The sequence below is a fragment of the Rhinopithecus bieti genome, unplaced genomic scaffold, assembly GCF_001698545.2.
Source record: "Rhinopithecus bieti isolate Rb0 unplaced genomic scaffold, ASM169854v2 scaffold_14549, whole genome shotgun sequence".
Classification (NCBI taxonomy): domain Eukaryota; kingdom Metazoa; phylum Chordata; class Mammalia; order Primates; family Cercopithecidae; genus Rhinopithecus; species Rhinopithecus bieti.
In genome coordinates this window covers 1,218,699-1,244,166 of record NW_016808027.1, presented here as the reverse complement: position 1 = coordinate 1,244,166, position 25,468 = coordinate 1,218,699, and the positions used below count along the sequence as shown (strand labels likewise).

At 41.1% G+C, this 25,468-nt stretch overlaps 1 pseudogene across 1 annotated transcript; it reads right to left on the bottom strand.

Moving 5' to 3' along the window:
* Window positions 1–2,824: 2,824 nt before the first annotated feature.
* Window positions 2,825–4,982, bottom strand: LOC108537649 (protein arginine N-methyltransferase 1 pseudogene; annotated as a pseudogene). The gene has a single exon (XR_001887879.1). The product of XR_001887879.1 is annotated as a protein arginine N-methyltransferase 1 pseudogene (transcript).
* Between the last annotated feature and the right edge of the window lie 20,486 nt (window positions 4,983–25,468).

Here is a 25,468-nt window from a genome sequence, read left to right as displayed (position 1 = left end):
CGAAATGGTTTTAGTTATTCTAGTTCCTTTGCCTTTCCATACAAATTTTAGAACGATATGTATGTCTAAAAAATACTGTTGGAGCCGGGCGCAGTGGCTCATGCCTGTAATCCTAGCACTTTAGGAGGCTGAGGCAGGTGAATCACAAGGTCAGGAGATCGAGACCATCCTGGCTAACATGGTGAAACCCCATCTTTACTAAAAATACAAAAACAAAGTTAGGCGGGCGCCTGTAGTCCCAGCTACTTTGGAGGCTGAGGTGGGAGAATGGTGTGAACCCAGGAGGTGGAGCTTGCAGTGAGCCAAGATTGCGCCACTGCACTCCAGCCTGGGCGACAGAGCGAGACTCCGTGTCAAAACAAAACAAAACAAAACAAAACAAAACTGTTGGTAGATCTGGATTGGTGGCCACATAAAATCTTTTGGGATTTTATAGGAATTGCATTAAACTTTATTATCAACTTAGGGAGAATTGACATATATGCTACATTGGGTCTTCCAGTCCATGAACACAATATCTCTCACCATTTATCTAGATCTTCTTTGACTTGTTTCATCAACACTTTGTAGCTTTCAGCATACAAATCCTATGTGTGTTTTGTTAGATTTATACCTAAGTATTTCACTCTTTTTTGAGTGATTGTAAATGGTATTTAAAATTTTTGTTTCCACTGTGAGTATATAGAAATGCAGTTGATTTTTGTATATTTATCTTGGGTCCTACTTCTTTACTAAACTCACTTATTAGTCCTATGAGTTTTTTGTAGATTCTTTAGGATTTTCTATGGAGACCATCATGTCATCTGCAAATTGGGACAGTTCTATTTTCTTCCTTTCTGATATGTATGCCTGTAATCCCCCTTTTTTTGCCTTATAGCACTGACTAAAACTTCAGTACTGTGTTGAATAAGAGTAGTAATAGCAGACATCCTTGCTTTGTTTCCAGTCTTGGAGGGAAAACATTAAGTCTTTCACCATTAAATATAATGTTTGCTGTAGGTTTTGGTAGATGCTTTTATCAAGCTGAGGAAGTTCTCCCTTTACTGCAATTTTCTCAGAGTTTTATCATGAATGGTGTTGAAATTTGAGAAAACTTTTCTGTACTGATTGATAGAATCATGTGATTTTCTTTAGCCCATTAATATGTACATTACGTTGACTGTTTTTTGAATGTTGACTAGCCTTGCATAGTTGGAATAAACCCCAGCTGTATAAATCTTTTACTACTTTCTTGCATTTGATTTGCGAATATTTCATTGAAGATTTTTTACATCTAAGTTTATGAGGGTTATTGCCTGTAGTTTTCTTTCTTTTGTACTTCTTTGCCTGATTTGAGTAGAAGGGAAATACTAGCTTCATAAGATGAATTTTTAAATCTTCAACTTTTAAGTTCAGGGGTACATGTGCAAGATGTGCAGGTTTGTTACATAGGTAAAGTTGTGCCATGGTGGTTTGCTGCACAGATCATTCCATAACCTAGGTATTAAGCCCAGCATCCATTAGCTCTTCTTCCTTATGCTCTCTGTCTCCCCACCCCACCCCGATAGGCCCTGGTGTGTGTTGTTCCCCCACCCCATGTGTCCATGTGTTCTCATCATTCAACTCCCACTTGTAAGTGAACATGGGGTGTATGGTTTTCTGTTCCTGCATTAGTTTGCTGAGGATAATGACTTCCAGCTCCATCCATGTCCCTGCAAAGGACATGATCTTGTTCCTTTTTATTGCTGCATAGTATTCCATAATGTATATGTACCACGTTTTCTTTATTGAGTCTATCATTGATGGGCATTTGGATTGATTCCATGTCTTTGCTATTGTGAATAGTGCAAATGAACATACATGTGCATGTATCTTTATAATAGAATGATTCATACTCCTTTGGGTGTATACCCAGTAATGGGATTGCTGGGTCAAATGGTATTTCTGCCTCTAGGTCTTTGAAGAATCACCATACTTGTCTTCTACAATGATTGAAGTAATTAACACTCCCACCAACAGTATAAAAGCATTCCTTTTTCTCTGCAACCTCACCAGCATCTGTTGTTTTTTGACCTTTTAATAATCACCATTCTGACTGGCATGAGATGGTGTCTCATGGTGGTTTTGATTTGCATTTCTCTGATGATTAGTGATGTTGAGCTTCCCCCCGCCCCCATTTGTTTATTTATTTAAGAGACAGGTTCTCACTATGTTGCCCAGGCTGGTCTTAAACACCTGGCCTCAAGCTATGGGCACTTTAAGGGATCTGTATTCTGCTGTTGTTGGATGCAGTGTTCTATAAATGTTAATTAGAATCAATGGTTAATGATATTGGGTGAGTTGTTCTATATCCTTGCTGATCTTCTGTCTCATTGTTCTACTGATTGTTGAGAGAGAGGTGTTGAAATCTCCAACTGTTGTGGATTTATGTATTTCACCTTTGGATTCTGTAAGTTTTTGCTTCACGTATTTTGTGTCTCTGTTGTTTGATACATACACATTTGTGATTGCTATGTCTTCCTGGTGAATTGACCCTTTTATTATTATATAGTGTTCTTCTCTGTCTCTAATAATTTTCTTTCCCCTGAAGCTTACTTTATATGATATTATTGTAGTCACTCTGCTTTCCTTTGGTTAGTTTTACATGATATATCCCTTTTCACCCTCTTACTTTCAACCTGCCTTTATTGTTATACAGTCATATACCACATAACGATGTTTTGGTTAACAACAGACCACATATATGATGGTAGTCTCATAAGATTATAATGGAGCTGAAAAATTTCTGTTGCCTAGTGACAACCTGATGATTCTGATGCTACTATGTGTATGTCTTAGTTTTTTGTTTTTTTTTTCCCCAGCTGAGGATTTATTGGCGTAAATGCAACCATACAAAAACATGTTATGAAAAACACAGTCACGATGTGCCCTCCCCATCCCCCCAGCCCAGGCCCCTAAAACCCCCTTCTGTGGGAAGGAGGGAGAGGAAGGGGGAGCCCCGAAACCGCCTAGGAACGCTCAGTCCCTGGGCCCGTGCAGGGCGGGAGAGCCGGGCCTCAGCGCATCCGGTAGTCAGTGGAGCAGGACAGCTCGCACAGCTGGCCCTTGAAGTCCAGGTCAATGGTGAAGTCCAGGTCCCGGTTGTTCTTGGCGTTGAGCCGCGTGCCGATGGTGCCGAAGATCTCCTCGCCCGTCTTCACGGTCAGGTAGTCCTCCATGTAGAACACTGTCTGCTTCCAGTGCGTGTACGGGGACTCAGGGCTGGTTGAGAAGCCGGTCCTCTTGTGGTAGCGCGTGAACTCGATGTTGAAGTAGGCCACCAGGGCGTGCACGTAGTCATTCCGCTTCACTTGCAGGCAGAATGGGGAGGTGAAGGTCAGGTCTTCCACCTTGACGGTGTAGATGTCCACGTGCCTTTATGAGCAGCGTGGTGACCAGCTGCTGGGTCCACACAGCCACTAGGGCTCCTGGATGGCCACATCTTGATGCAAACATGTTGAAGCCATACACGTTCTCCTACCAGTGGATCTTGTAGTCTTTGTACTGCCAGTCCTCTATGGCCGTCACATACAGCGTGGCCCGGTCTGGGAAGATGAGGCCGTCGGGCACCAGCCACTTGTCCCGGGCGTAGAGCACGATGTTGAGCATGGACTAGTAGAAGAGGCAGTAGCCCATCCACTCGCTGATGATGATGTCCACCTTCTCCACTAGGAGCTCCACCTCCTCCACCTTCCCCTTGATGATGGTCACCACGTGGTCTAACTTGTTGGCTTTGACGATCTTCACGGCATAATCAGAGATACTGGAACACTTGATCCCAATGACCTTGCGGGCCCCGGCCTTGGTGGCGAACATGCAGAGAATGCCGGTGCCTGAGCCAACGTCCAACACCACCTTGTCCTTGAAGAGGTGCCGGTTGTGAAACATGGAGTTGCGGTACGTGAGGGTACGCACCTCGTCCTTCAACATCTCCTCGTGGATGCCAAAGTGGGCGTAGGAGTCAAAGTAGTAATCTTTGGATGTCACGTCCTCAGCATTGGGCTTCTCGCTGCTTTCCGCCTGGCCACGGGACACCTCCATGATGCAGTTCGCAGCCTTGGCTGCTGCCATCTTCACCCGCAACTATTCCTCCTCCAGCTGCCAAGACCCCCCACCGTGTATGTCTTAGTTTTAACTAAAAAAATTAAAAAGTTTTAGAAAAGAAAAAATTTAAAATAGAAAAAAGCATATAGAATAGAGATATAAAGAAAATATTTTATACAAGTATACAATGTGTGCTGTAGGCCATTATTATAGAAAGAGTCAAAAAGTTTAAACATTTAAATGTTTATAAAATAAAAGTGTTACAGTAAGTTAAGGTTAACTTGTTTTGAAGAAAGAAAATATTTTAAAATAAAGGTAGTGTAACCTAAGTGTGCAATGTTTACACCTACAGTAGTGTACAATAATGTTTTAGGCCTTCACATTCACTCACTGTTCACACACAGACTCACCCAGGACAACTTCCAGCCCTGCAAGCTTCATTCGTGGTAAGTGCTCTATAGACCACATTTTTACTCTCCCTTTACTACGTTTTGATATGTTTAGATACACAGATACTTAACCATTGTTCTACAGTTGCCTACATTATTCAGTACAATAATGTGCTGTACAAGTTTGTAGCCTAGGAGCAGTAGGCTATAGCATATAGCCTAGGTGTATAGTAGGCTTATACCATCCATGTTTGTTTAAGTGTGCTCTGTGATGTTCACACAATGACGTAATTACCTAACAGCTCATTCTCAGAGTATGTCCCTGTTGTTAAGCCATGCATAATTGTATTTAAAGTGAGTTTTTTGGGAGCCCCAGGTTAGAGGATTGCTTGAGGCTGGGAGTTTGAGAGTAGCCTGGACAACAGAGTGAGACCTTGTCTCTACAAAAAAAAAATTCACTAGGTGTGGTAGTATTCACCTGCAGTACTAGCCACTTGGGAGGCAGAGGCAGGGAGGATTGCTTGAGCCCAGGAATTTGAGATTACAGTGAGCTGCAATCATACCACTGCACTGCAGCCTGGGAAACAGAGCAAGACCTTGTCTCTTAATTATTATTATTGTCATTATTTTGAGAAAGGGTCTCATTCCATTGCCCAGGCTGGAGTGCAGAGGCATGATCTCAGCTCACAGCAACCTCTGCCTCCCAAGTTCAAGTGATTCTCGTGCCTCAGCCACCCGAGTAGCTGGAATTACAGGTGTATGCCTCCATGCCCAGCTAATTTTTGTAGCTGTAATAGAGATGGGTTTTCGCCATGTTGGCCAGGCTGGTCTTGAACTCCTGGCCTCATGTGATCCACCCACCTTGACCTCCCAAAGTGCTGGGATTACAGGTGTGAGCCACCGTGTGAGCCAAGACCGTATCTCTTTGAAAATAATAAATAAATAAAATAGTATTTTATAGACAGCATATAGTTAGGTCATTCTTTTTTCCACTCTGCCAATCTGTCTTTTAATTGGTGTATTCTGACCGTTTAGATTTAAGGTAATGTTGATATATTAAAGCTTAAGTCTTACCTTTTATTTTTTGTTTACCTCTTTGTTCTGTGTATTGTTTCTCTGTTTTCTTTTTCTGATTTTCTGTGCTCAGCATCACTAATCATCAAGGAAATGTAAATTAAAACCACAATGAAATTCCATTACATTCTTACCTGAATGGTTAAAATGTAAAAGACTGACAACATCAAATATTGGCAAGGTTGTACTGCAACCAGAACTCTCATATATTTTTGATGGTAGTGTAAAATGGCACAAACACTTTCAGAAATGGTCTGGCATTTCTTATAAAACTAAATATACACTGACCCTATAATTTAGTTTTAATCCTAGGAATTTACTCACAATAAAGGAAAACACCTATACCACAAAAACGCTTATATGACAATGTTCACTGAAAATTTGTTACTAATACCCTAAACTGGAAACTGCTGAAGTATCTATCAATAAAATAATGGATATTCCATGGTATCTTCATGAAATGGAATATTACTCAGCAATTAAAATGGGCAAATTATGAGTTCCATAGTTTGTGGCTCACAGCAATCTCAAGTACTGTGACTAAGCTAAGCACTTCATGAATTTGATCTTACTGAATCCTTCTAGCCTTATGAGCTAATCACTATTATTGCCAAGTGCTTTGTGTTTATTTTCTTAACTTTTACTACCCTCTGAGGTAGCATCCTCACACAAACTGGTGTACAGAAATACAATTTAATTCTGATGCTAACCACCCAGTGTTGGCAATGGACTCCACAGGTTTAATGGCACAATCCCCAGTAAAACTATGTTCACTTCAGATGTCAGCTGCATTTTGGGGGGTCCCTAAGCCACCTGTGCTTCTGACCAACTGGCTGTAAATTCAAAGTTTCACATGACCCCCAAAGGTACAATAATTTTCTAGAATGACTCACAGAACTCAGGAAGGCACTAATGATACAAGTCAGGACCAGTTAAATGAAGATCCGGGTGGGTGGAGTCTGGGAGGGTTCTGAATGGAGAGCATTCATGGCCTCTCCCCCATGGCATCACCTTCCTAGCACATCGCTGTGTTCACCAACTGGGAAGCTCTACTGAGCTTTGGTGTTCAGAGTTTTTATTGGGGGTCTCATTACATAGGCATGATTGCTTGGATCATTGGTCACATGACTGGACTCAATCTTTCACAGTCCTCCACCTCTCCTAGGAGATTGACCCAACCCTCTAATTACATTGTTGGTCTTTCTGGTGACCATCCTCACCCTGTGTCATCTCATTAGTTAGCATAAACTCAAGTGTAATCTAAGGAGCTCATAAATAACAAAGACACTCCTGCTACTTAGGAAGTTCTAAGGGTTTAAAGTCTCTTTACCAGAAACCAGGGACAAAGGCCAGTCAAGTTATTTATTACACAATAAGTAGGCATTATTATTATTATTATTTAATAGAGACAGGGGGCCGAGCACAGTGGCTCACACCTGTAATCCCAGCACTTTGGGAGGCCGAGGTGGGTGGGGATCACTTGAGGGCAAGAGTTCGAGACCAGCCTGGCCAACATGGTAAAACCCCATCTCTACCAAAAATATAAAAAATTAGCTGGTTGTGGTGGCACACGCCTGTAATCCCAGCTACTCAGGAGGCTGAGGCAAGAAAATCGCTTGAATCTGGGAGGTGGAGGTTACAGTGAACCAAAATTGGGCCACTGCCCTCCATCCTGGGGTGACAGAGTGAGACTCTATCTCAAAAAAAAAAAAAAAAAATAGAGACAGGGTCTCACTATATTGGCCAGGCTGGCCTGAAACTCCTGACCTCAACCATTTCTCTTACTGCAGCCTCCCTAAATGTTGGGATTACAAGTGTGAGTCATCATGCCTGGCCAATAAAATTATTGTCCTCATTTTAGAGGTAAGTAGGGACCTATATTGATTGCTCAAAGTTACACAGTAACTAGGAGAATTAGGACGGGAACCTAGGTATGTCTGAATACAATCTTGCTATTGTCTACTATATATATTGTCTGAAAGTTATTGCCACATGCTATTTGTTGAATGAATAAATTAACAGGAAAAGATCACAGGTGATTCTGAAATTTCTACCTTGTGGGAACTGAGGAACTGAGAATGATCAAGGCCTTTTTCAGAATTTCATTGATGCTAGATACATTTATATTTGTAGGTCCTATCCCATGTTAAAGTGTGTCTGTATCCCACATCAAGTATTATTTTTTTTTTTTTTGCTGAAAAAAATATTGAAAGGATTTTTAAAAATTTCTTTAGAAATCATTTGGCTACATGCACTCAAGTTATTATAGGATTTGATTTCATGGCAGTCGCAGTGCATAGGTGGAATGTTTCCAAAGTGAGAAACTTGAACTTACGAATTATTTTCAAATGTAATAAAATGTTTATAAATAGTTCAGTACAGCCTAAGCTGCTATAACAAAGAGACTTCTCAGTACACTGAGAGTACAGGGCTAGTAGGCAGGATTCTACCTCAGCATCCACTCCAGCTCTTGCCTTAAGGTCTGCATCACAGCCAGGGACAAAGCAGCCACATTCACAATGACAAAGAGCATCATTTGCACAGACTGCACTGCTCATGCGCCCCTGGAGTTGTCCATAGTAGTAACTCTCACAAGTGTGTAGGGAGAAAGATGAAGAAGAGCTCATCCCCTACTGCACAACCAAAAGTGGCAGGTATCACTTATACTCACTTCCCATGGTCAGAACTTAGTCACATGACCACATCTAGCTTCAAAAGAGGCTGGAAGTGTGGTCTTTTACTGAGTGACCCTTGCACCTACCTAAAACCTAGTTCTACTTATAAAGGAAGAAGGGGATATATGCTAGTCACTATCATAATAAAATTGCATACACAAGTAATGAAGTTGGTATAAATTTATGTTGGTAGACATTTAATTAAAAGTTTATTGTTTTTGACTTTATAGTTTTTTGTATTTTGGTTGTTAAAAAAAAAGTGGGAGGGTTGTTCTTAAACATTTTTTTTTAGGCCCTTGAAAAGTTTGTCAGCTCCAAGTGCTGTGCCTAATGGATACACAATCTCTGTGGATCATGAGGCCACTAACCAGAGAAGGAATGCAGGGTGGCTGTGATTGCTCTCTGCTCGGTCCCCCTTCTAGGTAGGAAGGCAGCCCCTATGAACTGGGTAGGCTAGATTCGGTATGCAATTTGTGGGGCTAATGGAGTGTAGACACTCAAACAAATATTAACTAATCCTTACGTAGCTGGGGTTATAGTCCATGGGGCTGAGGGTGGGACAGGAAGCAGGGAGAGGCAGGGAGAAGGGAATAACAACTAGAATGAGACTAAGGGCCAAGAAATTGGTAAGGAAGACAAAATAACATGAACAAACATGCACAATGATAGGTTTCAGAGCAGATTATGAAAGTCATTGTGAGTCATCGGTGGTAGTGGTGGTGTTTAAAAAGAAACAGTGTCTAGATAACGCTGGGCTCTGAAGGAAAAAGAGGTTGGATTACACACAAGGTCCTGCCTCAGGACATCTACAGTTTATAAATAAATATGCCCAAAGTTGGGAAAGTAACTCTAATGACCTGTTTCCTGTAGAAGATGCTCCAGCCCGAGAACTGTCCTGATATAAAGTAGGAGCTATTAGTAGGCAGGCTGGGAATCTAGGTTCATGTTTGGCCTCTATCACTATTTGAGAATGTGAGCTCCTTTGGAGTAGGTAATGCATAGTTTCATCTGTGGATCCTCACCTAGCCTAGTGCCTGGCACTTACTAAGTTCTTAGTAAATTCTTACAGAATCAATGAACAATTTGTTAAATAACTTGCTGCGTATCCTTGAACTGAGACCTTTTACCAGGGGCCTTAAACCTAAAAGGAAACAGTGGGTCAGGGTGGCCTCCAGGTCCCTAGTGACCTCAAATTTTCAGGATATGAGGACTGATATTTGGCTACTGTCACACTAAGAAGTGCACCTCATAGCATGCAAAATCAAATCTGAACTCACCCCACACATCTCAGCTCAAAGACTGCTTCCCCCACAATGCCTCCCCTACCCCTTTCCTCAACAAATTGTGCCTCTGCTGACACTCTTCTACCTTGGTTATTCTCAGTTGAGTTCATTACCTTTCCTTACCCCCTCAGGCCTGTGACCTGAGAACACAGAGTAAAAGCTAACACTTAGGTAAAATTTACCGTGTGTCAGGTGCTCTAAAGGGCTTAAAATCATCAGTGCATTTAATATCTTGATGACCCAGAAAGTAGGTGCTATGATTATCCTCATTTCAGAGATGAGAAAACTGAGGTACAGAGTAAGTAACTTTCTTACCGTTAGGCTGCTAGTGAGTGGCAGGGACAAGATTCAAATCTGGGTAGCTATCTCCAGAGTCCGTAACCAGTTCCCTGTCTTGTTCATCTTTAAATACCCCATAATAAACATCCCATGGTCAGCACATAGTAGGTGTGCAGTAAATGTTTGCCAAATAAATGAATAAACAAATGCAGTAAACTAGGAAACAGGGTATCAGAAGGGCATGGAGTTCCCCCAAATACCCATCTGCCTGTTGGGCCTCTTAACCTTTCCCCAACATATTGAGTTAGTTTGTTGGTCCATCCACCCACTCACTTGTCCATCCATCCATTCAATGACTAGTTACTGTCCTAACCACCTCCCCACCACCCCACATTGGGACCAGGGATACAAAACTGAATTGGCACAGACAGATGGACTTATTCACAGACAATGGCAGTACAGCATCACATGAGCTACACAGAAGACAGAGCCACTAACTCTGCCCAGGCAGGGTCAGAGAACACTTTTTAGTCTATGGGACAGAGATTCAACCTGGATTTTTAAAACTCTATCTCCAGGTCCCTGGTGGGCCAGGGTCCTCCCTGACCCCAGCCCATGTAGCTGGAGACAGAATAGCCTGTCCTCCCAGCTGCTGGCTGCAAACTTGCCTTGGGGAGTCCATAGCTCTGTCCATGGTCTGAATACTGGTGCTCTTGCCAGCTGCCATGCCCCTAGATTAAGCCATATGTTTTGGATCCTGGTTCTGAGTGTTGACCCTGAGCCTTTAGTGCCAGGCTCACAGCCAAGCATAGCCCACTTGCCAGATCCTTTCAGGTCTCTCCCTTTTAGCTGGGGGTGCAGGGGGTGGGGTGAGGGTGGGAGGACATATGGCATATCCCTAGGCATGTGCTAAGATACAGACCTGGGACCTCTCAGTTACGTGATTGCCAGTTTCATTGACCCCTTCCTCAGACTCTAAGGAAATTCAGGCCAGACTAAGAAAGGACTCAGGCTGGAGCAGGTCCCTGAGGGCTCAACCACACTTGTATATATTCTGCCTGTCAGAGCTGGCCTGGTCCCAGATACCATCTAGGTCCCTGCCTACCCTGAGGCTCTGGAATGGGCATGCAGTGAAAGAGACAGACCTGGACTTCAGGGCTCCTGATCCCAGTCTGACATTTGTTCCACTATAAAAAGGGGATCTGGAATTCATTTTCAGTAATGAAGCCTTTCTCAATGAAATCTTAACAGGTATATAAAGGAGAATGGCTCGCCTGAAGTAGAGTTAGGGCATCCAAAAGATCACTATCTTGGCCTCTGCCTCCCTTTCTCAGCCTTTAAGTCACTTCTAATAAACCTGTCTCATTTTTTATCATTCCTTTAATCCCAGTGCTTTGAGAGGCTAAGATGGGAGGATTGCTTGAAGCTAGGATTTCAAGACCAGCCTGGGTGGCATAGGGAGACCCTGTCTCAACAGTGGAAGTTGGTCCGGTGAGGTCCTAAGCCTTTGCGGAAATGGCAACTACTTCCCTCCGGCCTGTTTCACTCACTTCCTTCACCTTCCTCACTAGAACCAGAGACCTTTCAAAAACCTAGGTCTGTCTTTGCTACCCTCCAGTTTAAAAACAGCCATTTTGCAGGGCTTGGTGTCTCATTCCTTTAATCCCAGTGCTTTGAGAGGCTAAGATGGGAGGATTGCTTGAAGCTAGGATTTCAAGACCAGCCTGGGTGGCATAGGGAGACCCTGTCTCTACAAATTTTTCTTTTTAATTAGCCAGGTGTGGTGGTGTGTGCCTGTAGTTCCAGCTACTTGGGAGGCTGAAGTGAGAAGATCACTTAAACCCAGGAATTCGAGGCTACAGTGAGCCATCACCACATCACTGCACTCTAGCCTGAGTGACAGAGCAAGACCCTATCTCAAACATCAGAAATAAACAAATTCATTTGTCCAACAATATTTACATAAGGACTATTATATTCATTGCACTTCTAGCTCCTTTCATTGTGGCAGGAACTGAAGTAGGAGCTAGAAGTGCAATGAATATAACAGTCCTTGCCTGTTTGTTGTGGTAGGGGAGCCAAAAAATCTGGTGACAATAAAGTAAATTACTAAACAGAATCTGGTGATAGAGCCTAAAACAGGAGAGTGGTCTGAGGAAGCTGAAGGACAAGCCAGTGCCATCCAGGAGAAAACTGTTCAGCCAGAGATAAGAGCCTGTGTTAAGGTTTAGGGTGGCAGCTTTAGGAAAACAGAAGGCTCAGTGATGGTGCTGTGAAATGAGACCAGAGAGATGCACAGAGGCCAGGCCATGGAAAACCCTAAAGATCGCTTCCAGGTTGTTGGTCTGCATCTGAAAGAGCAAAGGGAATACAATTGAATGGTTTTAAATAAGGTAGTGACAAAATGCCATTTTTGTTTTAAGATCAAGCTGGTTGTTATGTGGAGAACAGGCTGGAGGAAGGCAAGAGTAAAGGCAGAGAGGCCTATTAATAAGACATTGATGGCTGGCGTGGTGGCTTATGTATGTATAATCCCAGCACTTTGAGAGGTGGAGACTCAAGGATAGCCTGAGCCCAGGAGTTCGAGACCAGCCTGGGCAACATAGTGGAACCCCATCTGTACAAAAAATAAAGGTAAAAAAATAGCCAGGTGTGATGGTGCATGCCTGTGGTCCCAGCTACTTGGGAAGCTGAGGCAAGAGGATCTCTTGAGTCCAAGAGGTTGAGGCTGCAGTGAAATGTGTTCATACCACAGAACTGTAGCCTGGGACAACATAATAAGACCTTGTCTCAAAAAAAAAAAAAAAAAAAAAGATTGTTATAGTCCAAGTGAGAGATGACATTGAGAAGTTGTGCTAAGCATGGGTACTGTATGTTCCATACACCTAACACTCCTTCTTCCAACCTTCATTCAGGCCTCAGGGAAACACTTTCCCACATATCTTGCCCTACAGCCTCAAAACAAAAGATCATATATTTTACATACAATAAAATGCTCACATGTAAGTGCCTAGTTTGAGGAGCTTGCACAAGTGTATACACCTCTGTAACCACCACCCACTCAAGCATGGATAGAGACCATTTACATCATTTCCACCACATGACTGTGTCTAAAATTCTATGGGTTGTGCTGCTGCTCACACCAGAAATAGCCACTGCTCTTGAGTGAGGAAAGCAAGTAAGTGGCAGAAGCTCGTGGGTATGAAAAGCACACATCAATTAATCCTATGAAGTCTTTTCTCTCACATAGCATGAATGCCTAATGGGGTATCATTTTCCAGAAAAGCATAGTCCATTTTCTTCCTTCTTTTTGTGTTCCAATTTGTAGTTTTGGAGGAATTCAGGAATTGCTCACTATTTGCAATAGTTGCATGTGGCAGCTAATAAATATGTTGCAGTATTAAACAACTCATACTACTCTAATATTGTGCATGTAGGTCTAGTTATAGACCTACATATACATGATATTGATTCTTTATGGACTTAGCTATTGTGTTAAGGAATGATGAAAATTCTAATATGAGTGGTAGTGATTGATATGATGAAATAAAAATAGAATGTATTATATGTATTTACCATTTTATAAATCTATTTAACATATAAATATAGTTTGTGTTGTGTAATTATGTGTTCCTATATTTGACCATAATATATAAAATTCATGATACTTTTAAAATCTAACGTTACTTTAAGAATTTTATTGACAATCCCTGTTGCTACTGCCTTAGCAGAGCAAACTTTTTCCAAATTGAAATTGATGACTAAAAAAAAACCTCCAAAACGTACAATGTCCCAATAAAGGTTATTTTGTTTTTGACCTTATTGTCCAAAATATTATGAAATATGTAATTATTGATGAACCATGTATTTCCTTTTACTCATATATTCCTGTCCTGAGCCATTCATTTCCGTGACATCCATTAAATTCAGTCATCTTTGATATTTTGCTTACTTTCAATAAAAAGTGCCATAGAAGGTGGTGCAAGGTGGAAGACTAGAAGGTCATACCAATTGTCCTCCCTTGCAGGAACAAGAAATTCAACAACTATCTACCCAAAAAAGTACCTTCACTAGAACCAAAAATCAGGTGAGCACTCACAATGCCTGGTTTTACTTCATATCATGGAAAGAGACACTGAAGAGAATAGGAAAGACAGTCTTGAGTTGCCGATGCTGCCCCTTCCACATTGCCCCCACAGTGGACACATGGTGCAGAGGAATCTATGTGCTTGGGAGATAGCGCAGAAATTGTGAGACTTTACATTGAATTCAGTGCTGCCCACTTACAGCAGAAAGCAAAACCAGGCTGGGCTCAGCTGACGTCTGCCCATGAAGGGAGCATTCAGACCAGCCCTAGCCAGTGGGGTATCACCCATCCCAGCAATTGGAACTTGAGTTCCAGGAAGCCGCACCACCATGGGCTGAAGTTCTCTGGAACCTAAAATAAACTTGAAAGGCAGTCTAGGCCACAAGGACTACAAGTCCTAGTGCTGAGCTGGGCTTGGGGGGCATGTGACATACTTAGACATCAACAAGGGCATCTGAGGGACTGTTTGTGCCCCCCTGTCCCCACCCCCAGGCAGCATATCCCCTGACTCCAAGAGAGACCCCATTCTCCTGCTTGAGGAGAGGAGAGGGAAGAGTAAAGAGGACCAGCTTAGCCACAGCAGGATAGAGCATTGGTCAGAGTTGTGAGGTCCCCATTCCAGGCCCTAGCTCCTGGATGACATTTCTAGACACACACCTGGGAACCTGCTGTCTTGAAGGGAAGGACCCAGTCCTGGTGGGATCCATCATCTGCTGACTAAAGAGCCCTTGATCCCTGAATAACCAGCAACAGTAACCATGTAGTACACACCGTGGGTGTTGGGTGAAACTCTGAGATTTGCTGGCTTCAGATGAGACCCAGCACCTTCCCAGCTGTGGTGGCCATGGTGAGAGACTCCTTCTCCTTGATAAAAGAAGAGGGAGAAGTAAAGGGGATTTTTGTTTTATAGTTTAGATACCACCTTGGCCATAGTGGGGTAGAACACCAGGTGGGCTCTTGGGGTCCCTGATTCCAGGCCTTGGCTCTTGGACAGCATTTCTGGACCTGCTCTGGGTCAGAGGGAAGCCAACTGCCTGAAAGGTGAGTCCCAGGCCTGAAAGCATTCACCATAAGCTGATTGGAGAGCCCTTGGGCCTTAAGTGAACATTGGCAGTAGTCTGGCAGTAGTCTCTGCTGGCATGTGGTGGTGGTGGCCACAGGGTGAGACCGCTCTGCCTGTGGGAAGGGAAGAGAAGAATGGGAAGGACTTTGTCTCATGGTTTGAGTACCAGCTTAGCTACAGTAGTGTAGATAGAGCACCAGGTAGACTTCTAAGATCTTTGACTCCAGTCCCTAGCTCCTGGATGGCATCTCTGGACCTGCCTGGGGCCTAGGGGAACTCATCACCCTGAAGGGGAAGACACAAGTCTGGCTGGCTTCATCACCTGCTAGTTGTAGAGCCCTAGGTCCTTAAGTAAACATAGGCCCTTAAGTAAACATAGATGGTAGCCATGTAGGGCCTTGGGCAAGACTCAGTGCTGTGCTAGCTTCAGGTCTGATGCAGCCCGGTCCCATGGTAATGGCCACAGGAATGCTTATGTCACCTAACCCCAGCCCCAGGCAGCTCAGCACAGGGAGGGAGACTATTTATTTGGGAGAAAGTAAGGGAAGAAAACAAGAGTCTCCACTTAGTAATCTAAAGAATTCTTCCTGATCATATCTAAGACCACCAAGGTGGTATATTTATGAGTCTGCAAAAACCACAGCATTACTGGCTTGGGATGTTCCCTAATGCAGATAGGGTCTAGATCACAACACCCAAATCCTTTTGAAAACTTGGAAAGCCTTTGAATACTTCAAAAGGACAGGTACAAACAAGCCCAGATGGTAAAGACTACAAGAAATACCTAACTCTTCAATGTCCAGACACTGACGAACATCAACAAGCATCAGGACCATCCAGGAAAACATGACCGCACCAAACAAACTAAATAAGGCACCAGGGACCAATCCTGGAAAAGCAGAGGTAAGTGACCTTTCAGGCAGAGAATTCAAAATAGCTGTTTTGAGGAAACTCAAAGAAATTCAAGAAAACATGGAGAAGGAATTCAGAATTCTATAAGATAAATTTAACAGATTGAAATAATTAAAAAGCAGAAATTCTGGAGTTGAAAAATGCAATTGGCATACTAAAGAATGTATCAGAATCTCTTAATAGCAGAATTGATCAAGCAAAAGAAAGTATTAGTAAGCTTGAAGATAGGCTATTCAAAAGTACACAGTCAGAAGAGATGAAGGAAAAAGAATAAAAAAGCATGAATCATGCCTACAAGATCTAGAAAATAGCTTCAAAAAGGCAAATCTAAGAATCATTGGCCGTAAAGAGAAGGTAGAGGAAGAGATGGGATAGAAAGTTTATTCAAAGGGATAATAACAGAGAACTTCCCAAACCTAGAGAAATCTATCACTATCCAAGTACAAGTACCCAAAGAAGACTACTTCAAGGCATTTAATAATCAAACTCCTGAAGGTCAGTGATAAAGAAAGGATCCAAAAAGCAGCAAGAGAAAAACAAATAATGTACAATGGAGCCACAATACAACTGGCAGCAGACTTTTCAGTGGAAACCTTACAGTCCAGGAGAGAATGGCATGACATATCTAAAGTGCTGAAGAAAAAAAAACTTTTACCCTAGAATAGTATATCTGGTGAAAATATCCTAAAAGCATGAAGGAGAAATAAAGAGTTTGCCAGACAAGCAAAAGCTATGGGATTTCATCAACACCAGACCTATCCTACAAGAAATGCTGAAGGAAGTACATCAATCAGAAAGAAAAGGATATTAATGAGCAATAAGAAATCATCTGAAGGTACAAAACTCACTGGTAATAGTAAGCACAAAGAAAAACATGGAATATCATAACACTGTAATTGTGTGTGAACTGCTCTTATCCTAAGCAGAAAGAGTAAAAGATGAACCAATCAAAAATAATAACTGCAACAACTTTTCAAGACATAGACAATACAATAAGACATAAAGAGAAACAACAAAAAAGTTTAAAAGTGGGGAGATGAAGTTAAAGTGTAGAGTTTTGTTAGTGTTCTTTTGCTTGTTTGTTTATGCAATCAGTGTTAAGTTGTCATCAGTTTAAAATAATGGGTTATAAGATAGTGTTTGAAAGCCTCATGGTAACCTCAAATCAAAGAACATATAGTGGATACATAAAAAATAAAATGCAAGAAATTCAATCATACCACCAGAGAAAATCACCTTCACTAAAAGGAAGACAGGGAGGAAGGAAAGAAGGAAGATAAAACTACAAACAATCAGAAACAAATAACAAAATGGCAGGAGCAAGTCCTCACTTATCAATAGTAACATTGAGTATAAATGGACTAAACTCTCCAACAAAAGACACAGAGTGGCTAAGTGGTTAAAAAAAGAAAAAAAAATCATCTGTTGCTTATAAGGAACACACTTTACCTATAAAGATATACATGGACCAGGGGTGTCCAATCTTTTGGCTTCCCTGGGCCACATTGGAAGAAGAATTGTCTTGGGCCACATATGAAATACACTAATGCAAATGATAGTTGATGAGCTAAAAAAAATTACAAAGAAGACCTTATAATGTTTTAAGAAAGTTTATGAATTTGTGTTAGGCCACATTCAAAGCCATTCTGGGCCACATGTGGCCCTTGGGCTGTGGGTTGGACAAGCTTGATATAGACCGAAACTAAAGGGATGGAAAAAGATAACTTATGTAAATGGAAACAGAAAAAGGGCAAGAGTAGCTACATTTCTGTCAGGCAAAATAGATTTCAAGATAAAAACTGTAAGAAGAGACAAGGAAGCTCTCTGTAAAACAATAAAGGGGTCAATTCAGCAAGAGGATATAACAATTGTAATTATACATGCACCCAGCACTGGAGCACTCAGATATATAAAGCAAATATTAGTAGAGCTAAAGAGAGAGATAGACCCCAATACAATAATAGCTGGAGACTTTAACACCCTGCTTGCAGCATTGAACAGATTTTCTAGACAGAAAATCGACAGAGAAACATCAGATTTAACCTACACTATAGACCGAATGGACCCAGTGAATATTTATAGACCATTTCATCCAATGGCTAAAAAATACACATTCTCCTCCTCAGCACATGGATCATTCTCAAGGATAGACCATATGTTAGGTCACGAAACAAGTCTTAAAACATTTTAAAAAATAAAATTAAGCATCTTCTCTAATCACAATGGAATAAAACTAGAAATCAATAATGAAGAATTTTGGAAACTATATAAACACATGGAAATTAAACTGTATGCTCCTGAATGACCAATGGATCAATGAAGAAATTAAGAAGAAAATTGAAAATTTCATGACACAAGTAGTAATGTAAACATGACATACCAAAACCTTTGGGATATGGTAAAAACAACACTAAAAGGGAAGTTTATAGCCATGAGGACTTATATCAAAAAAGAACTAAAGATCAGAGCTGAAGTAATTGAAATTGAAATGAAGAAAACAATACAAAAGATCAACAAAAGAAAAGGTGGGTTTTTTGAAAAGATAAACAAAATTAACAAACCTTTAACTAGACTAAGAAAAAAAGAGAGAAGATCTAAATAAATAAAATTAGAGATAAAAAAGGGGACATTACAACTGATGCTGCAGAAATTCAAAGGATCATTAGTAGATACTATGAGAAACCATATACCAATAAATTGGAAAATCTAGAAGAAATGAATAAGTTTCTAGACACATACCTACCAAGATTGAACCATAGAAATTCAAAACTTGAACATACCAATAACAAGTACCGAGGCTGAAGCCATAATAGATCTTCCAGCAAAGAAAAACCCACAACTCATTAGCTTCACTGCTGAATTCTACCAAACATTTAAAGAGAACTAATACCAATCCTACTGTGTTCTGACAGATAGAGGAGGGAATACTTCCAAATTCATTCTATGAGGCCAGTATTACCCTGATACCAAAACCAGACAAAGACACATCAAAAATAAAAATAAATAAAAAGCTACAGGCCAATATCACTGATGAATATTGATGCATAAATCGTCAGCAAAATACTGGCAAATAAAATTCAACGACACATCAAAAAGATTATTTATCATGACCACGTGGGATTTACCCTAGGGATGCAAGGATGGTCCAACACCTGCAAATAAATCAATGTGGTACATCATATCAACAGAATGAAGGACAAAAACCATATGATCATTTCAACTGATGATGAAAAGCTTTTGGTAAAAAAAAAAAAACCTCTCAAAACTGGATATAGAAGAAACATACCTCAACATAATAAAAGCCATATACAACAGACTTGCTGTTCATATCAAACCGAATGGGGAAAAACTGAAAATCTTTCCTCTAAGATCTGGAACAGGACAAGGGTGCCCACTTTCACCACTGTTATTCAACATAGTACTGGACGTCTTGGTTAAAGCAATCAGACAAGAGAAAGAAATAAAGGACATCCAAATTGGAAAGGAAGAAGTCAAATTACCCTTATTTGCAGATGATATGATCTTTTATTTGGAAAAACATAAAGACTCCACCAAAAAATTATTAGAACTGATAAACAAATACAGTAAAGTTGCAGGATACAAAATCAACATACAAAAATTGATAGCATTTCTTTAGTAAAAGGTGAAAGATTTATGCGATCTAAAAAATTGATAGCATTTCTATATGCCAGCAGTGAACAATCTGAAAAAGAAATCAAGAAAGTAATCCCATTTACAATAGCTACAAATAAAATTAAATACCTAGGAATTAATCAAAGGGGTGAAATACTGTTGCAATGAAAACTATCTAACATTGATGCAAGAAGTGGGAGAAAATACCAAAAAATGGAAAGATATTTCATGTTCATGGATTGGAAGAATCAGTATTGTTAAAATGTCCATACTGCCCAAAGCAATTTACAGATGCAATGCAATCCCTATCAAAATACCAATGCCATTCTTCACAGAAATAGAAAAAAAAAAAATTCTAAAATGTATATGGAGCCACAAAAGACCCAGAATAGCCAATGTTATCCTAAGCAAAAAGAACAAAACTTGGAAGAATCACATTACCTGACTTCAAATTATACTACAGAGCTATAGTAACCAAAGTGGGATGATACTGGAATGAAAGAGATACATAGACCAGTGGAACAGCATAGAAAACCCAGAAATAAATCCATACATCTACAGTAAACTCATTTTTGACAAAGGTGCCAAGAACATACATTGGGGAAAGGCCACTTTGTTCAATAAATAGTGCTGGGGAAACTGGATATCCATTTGCAGAACAATGAAACTAGACTCTTATCTCTCACAACATACAAAATCAAATCAAAATGGATTAAAGACTTAAATCTAAGACCTCAAACTATGAAACTGTTAAAAGAAAATATTGGGGAAACTCTCCAGAATATTGAAGGGGCAAAGATTTCTTGAGTAATACCCCACGAGCACAGGCAACCAAAGTAAAAATGAACAAATGGGATCACATCAACTTGAAAAGCTTCTGCACAACAAAGGGAACAATCAACGAAGAGACAATCCCATTGAATGAATCCCATTCTGTGGGTTGTCTCTTTGCAAACTATCTGTCTGACAAAGGATTAATAACCAGAATATATAAGAAGCTCAAATAACTCTATAGGAAAAAGTTTAATCATCTGATTTAAAATGGGCAAAAGATCTGGATAGATACTTATAAAGGAAAGACACACAAATGGCAAACAGGTTTATGAAGAGGGGCTCAACACAACTGATCATCAGATAAATGCAGATCAAAACTACAATGAGATATTATCTCACCCCAGTTAAAGCGGATTTTATCCAAAAGACAGGCAATAACAAATGCTGGTGAGGATGTGGAGAAAAGGGAACCCTTGTACACTGTTGGTAGGAGTGTAGATTAGTACAACTACTATGGAGAACAGTTTGGAGTTTCCTCAGAAAACTGAAAATAGAGCTATTATATAATCCAGCAATCACACTCCTAGGTCTCTTACCTAAAGGAAAGGAAATCATATAATGAAGCGATACCTGCACTCTCATGTTTATTGAAGCACTACGCACAATAGCCAAAATTTGGAAGTAACCCAAGTGTCCGTCAACAGATGAATGGATAAAGAAAATGTGGTACATAACACAATGGAGTGCTATTCAGCCATAAAAAAGAATGACATCCTATTATTTGCAACAACATGGATGGAACTTAAGGTCATTATGTTAGGTGAAATAAGCCAGGTACAGAAAGACGAACATCACATGTTCTCACTTATATGTGGAATCTAAAAATTAAAACAATTGAACTTAAGGAGATAGCAAATAGAAGGATGGTTACTAGAGGCTGGAAAGGGTAGTTGGGGGTAGAGGGGAGGGAACTGCGGATGGTTAGGGGGTCTGAAAAACAGAAAGAATGAGTAAGGCCTAGTATTTGCTAGCACAACAGGTAAAAAATAATGTAATTTAGTAAATTACATTACATAGTAAATTACAATAGTAAAAAGTAATGTAATTGTATATTTTAAAATAGCTAAAAGAGTATAATTGAATTGTTTGTAACACAAAGGATAATGCTTGAGGTGATGGATACCCCATTTACCCTGATGTAATTATTACACATTTCATGTCTGCATCGAAATATCTCATGTACCCAATAAATATATATACTTATATATATACATATATATTTATATATACTTACGTTTATATACATACAAATATATAAGTATATAAACACAAATATATAAAATGTAATATATAAAATAAGTATATATAAAATATATATCTACTATGTACCCACAAAATTTAAAATTAAATTAAATTTTAAAAATCTGCAGGTATCTTTCTTTTCTGAGACAGGGAATTGCTTTGTCACCCAGTCTGGAGTGTAATGGCACTGTCTTGGCTCACTGCAGCCTTGAACTCCCAGGCTCAAATGATCCTCCTGCCTCAGGCTCCCAAGTAGCGAGGACAACAGGCAAGCCACGCAACACCCAGCTAATAAAAAAAATCTATAGTTTTTGGTGAAAGAAGTCAGACACAAGAGTACATATTATATAATTCCATTGATATGAACTTTTAGAACATTGATATGAATAGGCAAAACTAACCTATAGTGATAGAAATTAGATGGGTGGTTGCCTGGAGTGAAAGGGAGAGGAAATTGATTGCAAATAGGCATAAAGAAACTGTCTAGGGTAATGGAAATATTCTATATCAATAACTGATTGGGGCAGTGGTTACCCAGATATATACATTTGTTAAACCTCCTCAAAGTATGCACTGAAAGTGTGTACATTTTGCTGTATGCAAATACACCTCAGTACCTCAGGAAAGTTAATTAAGAAGACTTTATCTTTTTGTGTGTGTTTTAAAATTTTTTTCTTTTGGGAAGACTTCATCTTTTTTTTTTTTTTGAGACAGAGTCTCGCTCTTTTGCCAGGCTGGAGTGCAATGGCAATGACCTTAGCTCACTGCAACCTCCGCCTCCTGGGTTCAAGCGATTCTCCTACCTCAGCCTCCCAAGTAGCTGGGACTACAGGCGCCTGCCACCATGTCCAGCTGATTTTTGTATTTTTAGTAGTGACAGGGTTCCACCATGTTGGCCAGTATGGTCTCGATGTTTTGACCTCATGATCCATCCGCTTTGGCCTCCCAAAGTGCTGGGATTACAGGCATGAGCCGCCACGCCAGGCTGACTTTATCTTTTAATAAAATAATTTATTTAACTTGATGCATAACTTTTAAATATTTAGACTTATCACATGTGGGCCCTACTGTATTTCCACCCTGGGCCCCATCTAATGCCTTGGTTTCTGGCGGGAGTAGGTAAATGACAGATACTGGTGCCATTTACAGAGATGAGGTAAGTCCAGGAGGATTAGGCTTGGTCGGGGCAAGGCTGGTATTCAGCTGGTGCATTCCAGGAGTGCAATACTGATTTAAAAAAAAAAAAAACAAAAATGCTGCTACTCTGAGCCTTCTTGCCACCAAGCCACCTGGCCTTCACCCTGGGATCCTCAGATCCTCCCACTCTCCAGCAACTAAATGGTTAATACCTGGCACATCACTGGCACCGTAATGGGTCTTCAGGATGCTGATCCAAATCCAGGGGTACCTGCTAGTGCCTGTAACCCTCAATATTTTAAACATCACTGCTGATAGAATTGGGGAAGGAAGCATGTGAATCCAAGGTTTATGGATAGAAGTTGAAAGGGGAGGTCTGAGCTGGAGATGGAGCTTGTTGACTCTTGTTGCCTGCGGAATCAAGCCCAAATTTCCTTAGGTTGGCCCTGCAGTTCCCTTAGGTTATCATTCAGCTTCCATGTGGCTCCCTTCAGCTCCCTGCCAGGATGCCTGATCACTGTGTGTTCCGGCACCCACTATTCCCTCTACCTGGAATGCCCTTTCATGTCTTCTCCACTGGCCACCCTCCTCCTTGTCCTTCAGGGCCATCTCACATGTCTCTGCCTCCTGAGGCCTCCCACCCTGTTTTCCATGGTTCCTCCAAACAGAGGAGAGCACCCTGCCTTGTGCATCTCTGTTTAGATCCCTGCTTTCTGCACTAGGCTGTGAATTCCTCCAGGTCAGGGACAGGGGCTGGTGGCTCTCTGGGCCAAGCAAGGCCCTGGCATGGAGCAGTTCCAGTAAATCTTAAAGGACTAGATGGTGAGGCAGCATCCTGACTGGATTTGCTACAGCCCCATCCTCACTCCATGAATTCTGTGCATGTGGAAGTCACAAATTTAGACAAACTAAACTTGGTCTTCTTGAAAGAATAGGTTCTTTAACAGCAAAGACCACTCTTTCCACATCACTTCTTGCTCCTTCACAGCCTGAAAAAAAGCACACAAATGAAAAGCAAGGGTGAGCCTGGTCAGGTAGAATGGAATTTCAGCCTGGAGTCTTGTGAGCTGGGTGACCTCGGAGAAGTTGCTTCACTTTTCTGAGCCTCAGATTTTTCAGGTGAGAGAATGAAAATAACAGTACCTACTTCATGAAATAATGTGTATAAAAGTGTGTCAGGGAGAGGGGAGAGGGAGAATGAGGGTTATTGTTTAATAGGTACAGAGGTTCAGTTATATTTCATATGAAAAAATATTCTGGAGATGAATAGTAGTGACAGTTCATAGCAATGTGGATATATTGAATCCCACTGAACTGTACACTTAAAAAGGTTACAATGATACATTTTGTATTGTGTATATTTTACCACAATAAAAATAAATATATATGCTGAATGAAAGATCTTCCCTCATTGTCCCCTCTCCAAAAAGTGTTCAGCATGGTTCCAGGTACACAGCAGATGATCCATACGTCTGAGTTTCCTTCTTCCTCCCTTCTGGATTTCTCTCCACCTGGGTTCCAGGGCCATGGCCAAGAGGCAGGATGAGGGAGAGCAGGACGGGTGTCAGGAGCGGAAGTGATTAAATGTTGAACGAGGATATGGTGTTTGTGGGGTCAAAGCCAGGACTGCCCTCTGAAAAGGCCAGGCATGAGGAGGCGAGTTGCCTCCCTGCCTGAAAGGAAGAAGGATGTCCGGGGGTCAGGGATGACACTAGTGTTTTTGGCCGTGGGAGAGAAGTAAGATATCTAAATTAAGGAGGAAAGGCAAGCGGGAGTTGCAGGATGTCTATATTGGCCTATGGTGCAAAAATAAATGCATCTAGAAATAAATACATACGTAAATAAATAAGTACAGATTTTTTTAAAGCGCTCAACTCCACCTTCTTGCTCTACTTCACCAAGGACAAGGGTAGCATAATAAGTTGAGAAGGGAAACAAAGAGATTGTAGATTCCGGCTGCTATGGGGAAATTACAAATGAGGTCTGACGCTATCTTTGTTTCTTTTCATTATGAAAATACCTTGCCTGACATGGGCACCCTGCCACCATTGGGAAAACTGTGAGAATCCAGTTTGTTCCCAAAACACTACCATGGGGAGCTGAGGTCACAAGGGAACATTGTTTTTCCCCAAGGCAGCTGTGACCAAAAATAAATAAATAAAGGAATAAACGATAAAAAAAACAATGTCCTGGAAGAAACACTGAAGTGGGTATCAGGGCACATGGCTTCTGGCCTGGTGTGTTCACATCCTAGCTGGGTGACCTGGGACAAGTCACCTTCTCTCTCTGCACTTCAGCTGTTTCATTTGCAGAATGAGGGGAGCCACCAGATGACCTCTGAGGGTGCTTCCATCTCAGATAATATCTCTAATACTCATGATTCTAGGATATATTCTTTTCAAGCCCTTGAGAGAACAATAATGGGAGTTGGTGAGGAAAGAAAATGCTGAGCTGGATGGTGGAACTGAATGTCTCAGAGTTGGAAGAGAATGTGAGAGATCACCCAGCCCATCCATCCATCCATCCATCCATCCATCCATCCATCCATCCATCCATTTATCCATCTACCCATTCAGTATTTCTACTTGAGCCTGGCTCTGTGTAGGGAAGTGAGGACCAAAAATGGATCAGACTCATTCCTTACCTTCATGGAGCTCTCAATCTAGGGAACCTGGGGGTGAGGCAGGAAGGTAACTGAGTGATTATGTTACCAAGGACTATGAACTGGGGTCTGAACATGCAGGGTATGGTAGGGGTGCAGTGTGGGTGAGACCTGCTGAGCTTGAGGAGGCCAGGAG